This window comes from Amphibalanus amphitrite, unplaced genomic scaffold, assembly GCF_019059575.1.
Source record: "Amphibalanus amphitrite isolate SeventyFive unplaced genomic scaffold, NRLGWU_Aamphi_draft 000506F_arrow, whole genome shotgun sequence".
NCBI classification, from domain to species: domain Eukaryota; kingdom Metazoa; phylum Arthropoda; class Thecostraca; order Balanomorpha; family Balanidae; genus Amphibalanus; species Amphibalanus amphitrite.
The window spans coordinates 258,138-268,695 of record NW_024882000.1 but is presented as its reverse complement, the minus strand read 5'-3'; the positions used below and the strand labels follow the sequence as shown (position 1 = coordinate 268,695).

General features: G+C 50.3%; 1 protein-coding gene across 1 annotated transcript in view; it reads left to right on the top strand.

The window, feature by feature from the left end:
* Positions 1 to 6,007: 6,007 nt before the first annotated feature.
* LOC122392916 (tripartite motif-containing protein 2-like) overlaps positions 6,008 to 10,558 on the top strand; it is a 105,268-nt gene continuing 100,717 nt past the window's right edge. Inside the window, exon 1 of the mRNA XM_043388278.1 lies at positions 6,008 to 6,103. The gene's annotated coding sequence lies outside the window, so the exon portion shown is untranslated. The remainder of the gene's footprint in view (positions 6,104 to 10,558) is intronic.

The window sequence follows — 10,558 nt, the reverse complement described above, 5'->3', positions numbered from 1 at the left end:
TCGTAGAAAGACGGGGAAAACGCCGGCGCCGGGACGGCCGGCGATTCCAGCGATCTGTTTGGTCGAGCGCTTAGTTGGTAGGAAGCTGGTAGGCATTTTTGTAAATTGAAAAGTATGATGTTTTAAAATAATTTTCCTTTACAGAATCGCTTAAATGAATTATTCGTTGAGAATAAAGGCGTCTTGCACGACAAAATATTTGTATTTCGTGTCGCTTAGTTGCGCCATCTGTTATATACCAACGTTGGTATATTCGTTATCCTAGCAGAGGTGGGGATGGAATCGAAAAATTTTCGTTTTTTCTTGCGTCGCACGCAATTTTAAAAAATCGTACTTGACTTTCCAAACACATGCATGTGTTGTCACATGTGACATGGTCATTTGGCTTTATTTCAGCCACACTCGTTTGCACTCACCTGGGCCCAATCTTACCAAATGCCGTGAATGCGCATTCACGGCATTTGGTAACATTCAGAACTATTCCGCATTCACTTATTCATTCGTTCAGGCAACATGCATAATCATTCACGCTATCAAAATCATTGGACAAAATTAGCTGGATGTTAATAAGAGGGATATCTTTGATATCAGTGCCGTAAACTCCGGCCATTGCTGCCAAATCCTATTCACGGCATTGGTAAGATTGGGCCCTGGTGTCTGGTACTGCAGACGGCGTTTCTTGACATCCCAGTGCTGTTTCTTGTTGACTTGACGGCTTGGTGCCCTTGCAAAACACGATCCACCACCACACTCGACCGGGAAAGAAAGTCGCGCAGCTCACTTGCACAATAAAACGCGTGAAACGCCATTAGCACTCGCCGTGCGGCTCCCAGCCTCACACACACACCCATCACGCCGGCCACGGCGGCACAAACTGAAAGCCTGCGCGCCAAAACAGTCAAACGTGGAACGATGATTGGTGGAGAGCAACACCCTTCTGCGCATGCGCGACTTAGGTCACGCCCCCTGAGTTTCTGACAGCATCAGGTAAAATTACTAACAAAAAGGTAACTACCTAAAAATAAGTAGTCAGAAAACCGCATTTAAGTACTTATACACCCTTATGAGTTGATGCATGTTACAGGTACCTGCTTTTCAGTGACAAGTAGTAAAAAAACATGCTGCCAGAGTAGCTCTATCACGACCGATTCTGATTTTTCGGGTAAAGATACCACTCTGTTTGTTAATGATACCCCGAATTTGCAGGGTACTGTGAACCTTGAAGGTACATTTACTAGTATGTGTGTAAAAAGAACCATTGGTGTACGGGAACCCTAAATAAACGGTGTGTAACTATTCCTATTCAGGTTTTCATACCTGAGAAATAAGGGTACTGGTACTCCTCATATGTAAAAAAATCCCATAGAGGGGTAATTATTTTTCTGTGTGTAGGAGATCTCGCCCCTGTAAAAGTTTGGTGACTTTAAGTCAATATTTAGGGGGTTTTGGGGGGTATGAACGCAACAATTTTGCTTAAACATGTCAAACGTTTTTCGGTTATAACTTTTTACCTAGTAAAGATAGAGCAAAAATAAAAGCACCAGTGAACTCAGAACGTCCGTGCGCATCGAATGATATACTTTGTTACCATTTTAAGTGAACTCTGGAATTCAGTTGCCGCTAAGCTAGTCCAATTTTCCCCTGAACTTGTACCGGCTTTTGTGACCTGGTGACCTGACCTGAAAAGACTGGGACTTTAAATTTTCAGGATAGGTGCGAAAAGGTTGCCCCAGGCCAGAAGGTATGCCAAATTTGGCGTAGCGCCGCCGTTTTTACGTTATTTGCGAAAAACCTTAGGGGGTTGCATCAAACCCCCTCGCCGGGCGAGGGTTAAAGTATATAGCCACTATTCTAGTCCCTTTTTATCCCTCAAACGAATGAGCGCGCCAAAACTGACCCAGGCGTTCGTCTGATTGTCAAAATAATGGTTACAGTCGATTCGTCGGATGACATATCAGTAACTACGAGGTACCTAACTAGCCTCAGCCCTGACTACCCTCGGACCTGCCTGTAGCTAGGGGAAATGGGGTCAGATGGTGGACCCTCTCGGGCTTTCCCAATAAGACGCGCAAAAAGGAGCCTATTGCAACGAAACTTCCTGTGACCTCGAGTTAATCAATTTTACACCTACTCTAAAAATTTATTGGCCCTGATTCGAATATAGCTGACCTTGGTTCACTTTTTTTAGTTTTATTTGCTTCCACTTACAAGTGAAGTTTTTGGAACTGATTTTGAGTTTAGCGCCCGTTTGAACTTAAAAGTAATTTTGATAAATGGTGGTAATGTAGTAACATGTTACGAAGCTCTCGTTGGTGGTTGTCACCGACTCTAGATGGCCGGCAGGAAGCCTGCTGGTCGACCTGACCTGACCCGACCCGATCTACCCCAAATGCATGGAGTCATCAGCTTTGTCCAAAACTAACATCGAACTCGTACCCGGAACCCCGATAACAGCTACGGCTCACAAAGTTCTAGCAGGTCAGCTTTTTTCTACTTTTGGGCGTTGACCTAAGATGACTCGGCCAAGACCTTGAAATTGGGCATCATCGGCTTTCTCTCATCACGGGCAGCACCCTCGCTTTTCCGCGAAGCTCTACCTCGATCAGGGGCCGAAAGCATACCTTTAGCGTTACGTTGGTAAACATTTTACCTTAGCGACCCGCAGTAGCGGCGGAACACCTTCAATTAAGGGGGGGGGGGCACTGCCGACTTTTGGTCCCATTCTTTCCATGCAACGCCCATAGGGCTAATGCTAAAATACCAAAATCAAAGGGGGGCACGGTGCCCCGGTGCCCTCCCCGTTCCGCCGCCTATGGCGACCCGTAAAACACGAATAAGAGCTAAAGCGACACAGAAAGCTTACTCGATAGCTTTTTTTAAAGCTCTTTCGCCAACTTCGCCTCAGATATAACTTCGGGTCTATGGCCAAACAGTTAAACAGAGGCCAAACAGTTAAACGGACGGAATTTGCCGAAACATTTGTTCTGTAACAACCTATAATTCAGTGAATGTGTATGATATTCATGTTAGGTTTCACCATCGTGTTTGTTTCGTCGAAACACGTCGCATGGCTTACAATTTGAACTTAAGAACTTAACTAGAAAACTTGACATCAGGTAAAGGTCAATCACATAAGAAGTGCTACAGAAGTATCTTATAGCGTTTTTAGCATATTCGTTCAAAGCAGAGGGCATTCGTGCATTTTCCCATATCTTATCATGATTGGTGAGGTCACATATTTGACCTGACTTCACTTTTCAGATGTAAAATCCCAGATTCATGAACTGTTGGCACTTATAATCCCATTCATTGCACCAAATTTCAGACTTATGGAGATAATCTATAGGAATGGCAAGATTGTAGCTTTTAGAGGCTGAACTGAACTGAACATGACATTGTGACCTGACCTCAGGTGGCCTGCGCTTGATTTTTATGCACGATGCAAAAGTGATGTACAATAAGATATACCGCTGCTTTCGTGGCACTGCGCGCCGAGGTTTTTCTCAACACATGAAAAAAAAACCGGGAGTCGGAGTGTGGCTAAAACACCTCTACCCATCAAGACGAAGACCGGAAACCCGACCCCCCCCCCCCCACACACACTAAAAAATCCGTGGCTACGCCACTGCCTCCTCCCCCTCCTGCAATTTAAGTTAGCTGCTGCGAACACTAATTCGTGCAAGGGGTCATTTTCACTTCTCCTGGACGCCGCAGTACGCTATACCGCCGCGCGGGGGGGGGGGGGGGTCCGAGGGACGCTACCTCCCGCCGCGCCGGATGACCCTCGGGCCTGGGCGTCGCCGCGGCGGGCGATGGACGGCACTACCTCAATTCAATCTCGAGAAAATCAATCCCAAGCACACTGCCAAGTAGTGTACCAAGGCGGTCCAAATTTGTATCCGCCCCTCCTATTGGTCAACGTCACGGCCGCCACATGGATGCATTACGTCATTCCCGTCTGCCAACGACCAATCACAGTATGGTACTTGCGTCTTCATGGTCCCTTCAAATCCTGGGGCCGAACGTAACCTGGGCCCCTGTGTAACCTTGGTCCCGGTGTAACGTGGGTACAATGGTACTCTGGTACTTATGAATGTCACCCGTTACGACCATACGACGTACGGGAATGAGTTATCAGCTGTCTAATCGTAGACAACACAATGTCGAGCCTTAAACTGTAAGCCCGTATTGGTATTGTTTCTTTTATTTGGCTGTCGAACATTATTTATGGTTTGAAATATGATTTTATGTAAAATAATTGATATGAAAAAGCCGTCTTATAAGTTATGACCCCATTTCACCACACGCAAGTGGCAGAAATGACAATGATCAGCTGACGCATTTTTCTTGGCGGAAGTCAGAGCGCGCGGCCCGACGCACCACGCGTATTTGGAAATTCCGACCTCGACGAGCATCAGAAGCCACCTAACAGGCGTGTTCGAAACCGCAGGAGATGATGATGAACGGGTTTATCGAAACTTGATTGGATGAGCATATCGGTAATAGCGATTTCAGTGTGTGCATTTATTGTTCATAGTGGTGTGAAATGTGGTTGGGGTACGACCGACAACCCGTCGGGGCGAATTTCGCACTGGGGTACTCAAAATTTGAAGAATTTAAGACGTTTCCATGAGTTTTGAAGGTATGGATAAGTTCTAAAAATCCGGTTCTCCTTATCTGGGCCATTAACTCCATACGGTCCAAGAAAGCTGGCACACTACCTTTAACGTTTAACGATGCCAATGTTTTACGTGCCCTTCGAAGCCAGACACGGCCTGTCCCGGCTGTCCCACTCCTGACTTTGAATGGCTGCGGCTGCTCCCAGCCTCCCACCAACCTCAGACCATCCCCGTCAGGAGTCTCAAATATCGAGCGCCGGAGCGACTCAAACCCGGGCTCTCACTACCGGGAGTCCACTGCTTTACCAACTGAGCTACCGGACAGGAGGCTTGCCCAAAAAAGGTGCCTTTCAATTTTCTCTTATTGACTTATAGTGGAGAGGTCGCAAAAATGACCTAGCCCTAGGTCATCGATATAAAAATCACGTGACTAACATTTTTTACATAGGTACTGTTACCCTTATTAACTGCTGAAAGTTTCAAAGCGATCCGTCACTCGGTTTAGCTACGGCAAGCATTGGAACTGTTTTTAGGTTATGTCACTTGACGTACAGCTTAGTGACTTCGTGTCTCGTGACCTAGAGAGACCTTGGTCTGACATTTTCAGAACATATGCAAAAAATAGGCATAAAATGGCGGCTAGGCACGTCAACGTTTTTTTACGCGGAACGCTCCACAGCAATGAGGCTCCCAACAAATGACAAAACTGTGAATTGCTCAGGTAATTTCGAATATAGGGTGGTGGGCGTCTTACCCGACTGGGCATCTTGCCCTGTGTTATCCCATACCATGGCCATTGGCCACACTGCATATGCTTATGCATACATTCAGTTCAGGGGGTTCAATCTAATATCAGCATATCGACCCAAAATATCAGCAGACAGTGGTCAGCTCCTTCCTTCGGAATGGCCGTCACGGAAAGTCCTGCTTTTCGTCCATATAGGCATCGACGCCGTATTAGATTTGCTCATCGCTACATGCTTTGGGAGGGGCAAAAAGATAGTCTTGCCCACACGATTTGGCTTTGGGGAGGGCAAATACCCATTTTGCCCTCCCCTGGATCCGCCACTGAGCAATCAGTTTGTAGATAATCGTTGATTCAATCCATTGGAAAACGTTCGAGCTATCTAAACCGAACTTTTACAATACCTATTGGCGGAAACCACATGCCTACCTTTTGACGATCGCGTATTCAGACATCGTAGAAACGTCTTCCGGCCGACCTCCTGACATCACACGGTCATCTATGACGTCATCTCGATGTCACCGACCGGGCGGGACGGACGGACGGGCCGGCATCACACGTGACTGGCCATGGGTGACAGCGGCCGGCCGCCACCGGGCTCCGCCGCCGCCGCCGCCGCCGCCGCCCGCCAGCCGCCAGTGGCTGCGCCGACGCCGTCCGTGCCGGTCGTGCGGTGAGGTCTGTGTGTTGTGGCGGCGGGCGGGACGCGTGTGTGCGGCGCTACAGGAGGCTGTCAGAGGTGAGTGGGTGTCTCAGTGGACTGCTGGGGGGATACGGGGGAATGCCGTGACCGGGGGACCAGTCGTGACCACGTAGCGGACGGGTTGCGCGGCGTGGGGCGCTCCGTATCGTTTCCGCTCACGCTAGCGTGGTACAGTCGAGTTGATAACGCGGCGTCTGGCCGGAACTGACGCTGAGATTATCGCGGCGTCTTGCCGGCACCGTTTGTCTGTCGTGATTGTTTTCGCACGGTATCAGTCTGGCTATCTGTCATGTCGGCTGTGGCCGTGTGGTACGCCGTGGGGAGGAGAGGGGCGGGGGCGAGTGAGTCCCTCGTTGGCTGGCAGCAGGGGCGTCACGGAAGGACTGCTGCCTGTTGTTCGACCCGAGTCACACCGATGAACTGGAACTATTGGGCTCACATGATGCATCATGCAGTTTCGCATACCATGCTTTTGGACGTAGTGTATCTTCTTCAGCTTGGCTGGGAGTGGGAATATACGGGCAGCGCAAAAAGGCGACGAAGACTGAAACAACGACAACACGACTCGCGAAGCTAGCGCGATGTTGATTCCAAAACATCACGTGAGCTGGCTATCCCATATCTTTATTTATTTTTTACAAGTCTAAACAACATATCAAATGTAGATAAGTCGCCTCGGCGCCATTCATCTGAATCTGATCTTCCCGGCTACTTCCGCGTATCCACTTCTCCGGTCGTCTGCCGTCACTCTCAGTCCTCCATCAGCGCCCCCGATGAGTGATGGCCGCCAGTCCACCGCCATCGATAGCCCGGTGCTCTCCGGTTACGGCTCGCTAATTTATTGACGCCACACGGTCACCCCGTGCCGACGATAATGATATTCGCTCTGTGAAGCCATCGATCGTCGCCGGGCTCCAGCCGGACAAACACGGCTCGGAGCCGCTCTCCGTCGGTGGCTGTGGCTAGTCCGCTTCCAGCGGCAGCAGATGAAGCGGCGAGGATACTGAGAGCGGAGTGGGCCTCTGCTGAAGGAACTCGTGATGGGATGATGCGTTTCAGCCGCTGTCACATGCAGTTGGCTCGCCTGTCGCAGCGCTCTCTTTCTCTCTCTCTCTCTCTCTCTCTCTCTCTCTCTCTCTCTCTCTCTCTCTCTCTCTCTCTCTCTCTCTCTCTATCTTTCCTTTCCCGTCCGTGAATGGTGTCCCATGAGTGGCACATTTCCGCCCAGCTCACAGTGGGATGTCGGCTGTGGCAGTCACCGGTGTGGCTCTGTCCCCTCTCTCTCTCTCTCTCTCTCTCTCTCTCTCTCTCTCTCTCTCTCTTTCTCTCTCTCCGGCGACCGACCGGCCCCGCCCCGTCCCGTGACGGAGCCGACACAGTAGATCCAAAATCAGGTCCGGAGAACAGACAGACGCAATGCATGGGGCGGACGAACAGACGGATAGACGAGCGAATGAATGAACAGAAAAATGAACAGGCGAATAGACGGACAGACGAGCTAGCGGGCACACGAATGGATCGACTGACGGATCGATGGGTGGATGGGTGGGTGGATAGACAGACCGATAGATGGATAGACGGATGAAGGGATTGGTAGATGAGTAGACGGTGAACAAGACGTGGACCAACGGGATAGGGCGGCCTACAACAGGATGGACGGGTGGCATGAAACGGGATGACCATAGCGGGGAAGCCCCATCACGTGGGGACGAAACGCATGATGTCACGTTTTATGTCCTTAAGGACGTGACGAAACGTGATTGGATGGGAAGGGACGACGGGATGGGATAATATGGAATATGATTAAAGGGACGGGACGTGCTGTACGGACGTATCGACACGCATACAGACAGGCAACCATTTCTGTCCGACCGTTCGCTGTCTTTCCGGTCATCCCGTCCGAGACAAAGCTACTGCTGACGTGCCGCTGACAGCACAATGCATCATGTCCGATCCAGTGATTGAGAGTGACGCGAGATACGGTGGAAAACCATCGCTGAATTCCGCCAGCTTTCTCTTATGTGCGATTTTGTGACAGCCTGTATTCAAATTTAGACAGCTCGATACAGAGATGGATGCAAGCTTCGGAGTAGCGCTTCGAAATCGGGTGCTGTTATTATTGCTATGTAAAAATGTGATTAGACATGCACGCGAACAGCTGATGTTTTTCCATTTATGCGGAGTAGTTTCTTGTGTTTCGCGTGCTGGGAGCGTGATGTGTTTACGAGTTTCATCGATTAAACATTTCACAAATCCGGCTGGCATATTTGCCTATTGTTTTTCTGCCGTCGCTTTCCTCGCCCCAGCTCGTCGAGTGTTGTGCGGGAGAGAAAACAGCGGCACTGTTGGCCGCGTGGCGCGTAGCGTGCGGCCGACTGCTCGGAGTGCGTGCACGCGACACAGCCTCTCCCCTCTCCCCTCCTACATACAACGAAGCCGGTCTCGATCGTCCCCACTTGCCCCGCACAAACCTCGGGCGGTGCCGCCGAAATCAATACGGCCCGCCGCCCGCGGGACCGTCAAGGGCCCGGCTCCGCGGAAGGCAGTCAAGTTGCGCCTATCGATCCGCCATTCTCTGCGGGCCCTCAGCCCGACGACGGCCGGGCCGTGATGCAATCGATAAGGCGGGCCGAGTTTATGAATTCGCAGCCCCCTCGATCGCCGCAGTCGGAGGATTTATATATGGAACGGGAGAGGCGGCGATCGGACTGCGATCCATCAGGATCCATCATTCCATTAGTCTCGGATAATCGCCTCTATTTAGCGCAATGGGAGTCGTCCTGAGCCGATCCATGGATTACTACCCGGTCGGCAGGTATCAGCGATAGACGGCAGAGCTAAGCAGGTGTCCCCTCCATACCTCAGCGCGATAGGGAGCGGCCCAGAGACATGGCCCACATTGTCGGTTCACCGACCGACGTCCTGCGATTGTTTTATAGATCAGGGTCAGGCATTCCAGTGACATTCCCAGGACCGGCTGGGGCGGCGTCACTCTCGGTCGGTGTATAGGACGATCCACCGCTGAACCTTGCGTGCAGTCGTCCATACCACCGGGATGGGCCCAGTCGGCTGGCCTGCCGCGCAGGTACCGTTTGTGTTCAGCTCGGGTGATCTGATGCGGCCTTATCGCGTCCCGTTCTTGCGTGTCATGTCTACCGTCTCGTTTCTGTGTTATCCGTTTCGTTATGGCATTTTCGCCCGGTCTCTTTTCCTGATTCCGTTTGTTTTGCCGTCAACTTTGTCTCGTTTCCATCCGCTAATGGTCTTGAATTTTCGTCTCTGTAATTTGGAGTTGGGGTTGGTCATGTCTGTAGGCGCTGGATAATGCTTTACGGGTGGCTTGAGCTGAGTGATTTTACTCTGATTTATTTCAAACTAAAGTTGATCGGGATGTCGTAATATTTCGGTATTAAAATAAAATATAAACTCAGGCACAAAATAGCACACTTCACACCGGTTCTTATCACCGTCTTCTCACAGGTTCTTCTTCTTTCACGCACACATTCTCAACCACAACCACCGTCAAAAGCGATTTTTGGTCCGCGGCTACATGAAAGGCTTATCTTATTCTACACCAAGTAAACTTAAATATCACTTAACTTCTTCCTTCCTTGCCTTGCGGTTTCGATACTTATTTTCAAAACCTTTGTTCTAAACCTATTTTACTTGTTCAAAATTATTTCCGTCCTACTTTTCTACTTCAGCAAAATTTTATTTCGTGTAGCTCGTGCCCGTCACGAATAACGCCGCCGACATAGAAACGGCATCTACACCCCCGCCCCCGTCGGCGCACGTTAGCCCGAGCGTCACTTAGTGTTCGCTTCGACAGTTGTTATTCTCCTGCTTCCGCGAGGAGAACCAGTTTAGTCACCGGACGCGTCAGCACTGTGCTTTTCGTCTGCACGTCCGCCGCACGAACGGCTCCGCCCGCGTCTGGAAAGACGCGTGTCACGCGCCCGATGCTCCATGTGCTCCTAGGAGCGTTCTTGTCTGCGATGATAACTAAGTCTCCGACTTGTAGGTTTCTTTCTTCCTTTGTCCACTTCTGTCTGTGCTGCAGAGTCTGCAGATATTCTTGGCTCCATCTTCTCCAGAACTCTGTTGCCAGGTGCTGAACCTGCCGCCATCTTCTTCTGGTGTAGTTGTCGCTGTCGCTAAACGCACCAGGCGGTAGGCGAGGACCGGCTCGAAGGAGAAGAAGATGGTTGGGCGTCAGAGGGTCGAGATCCAGTGGATCGTCAGACGCTGGTGTCAGTGGACGGCTATTGAGAATCGACTCAACTTCACACAGCAGTGTCGATAGGCCTTCTTCGTCCACGACTTGACTGAGCAGTAGTGAGCTCAGTATCTTCCTGACAGAGCGAATCTGTCGCTCCCATACTCCACCATGGTGAGAAGCGCCAGGTGGGTTAAACTTCCACTTCACGTGATGCTGAAGCATTGCTTCATGGATCTGCTGCAGGTTCCATTTGTCTATCTCTTCACGCAGCT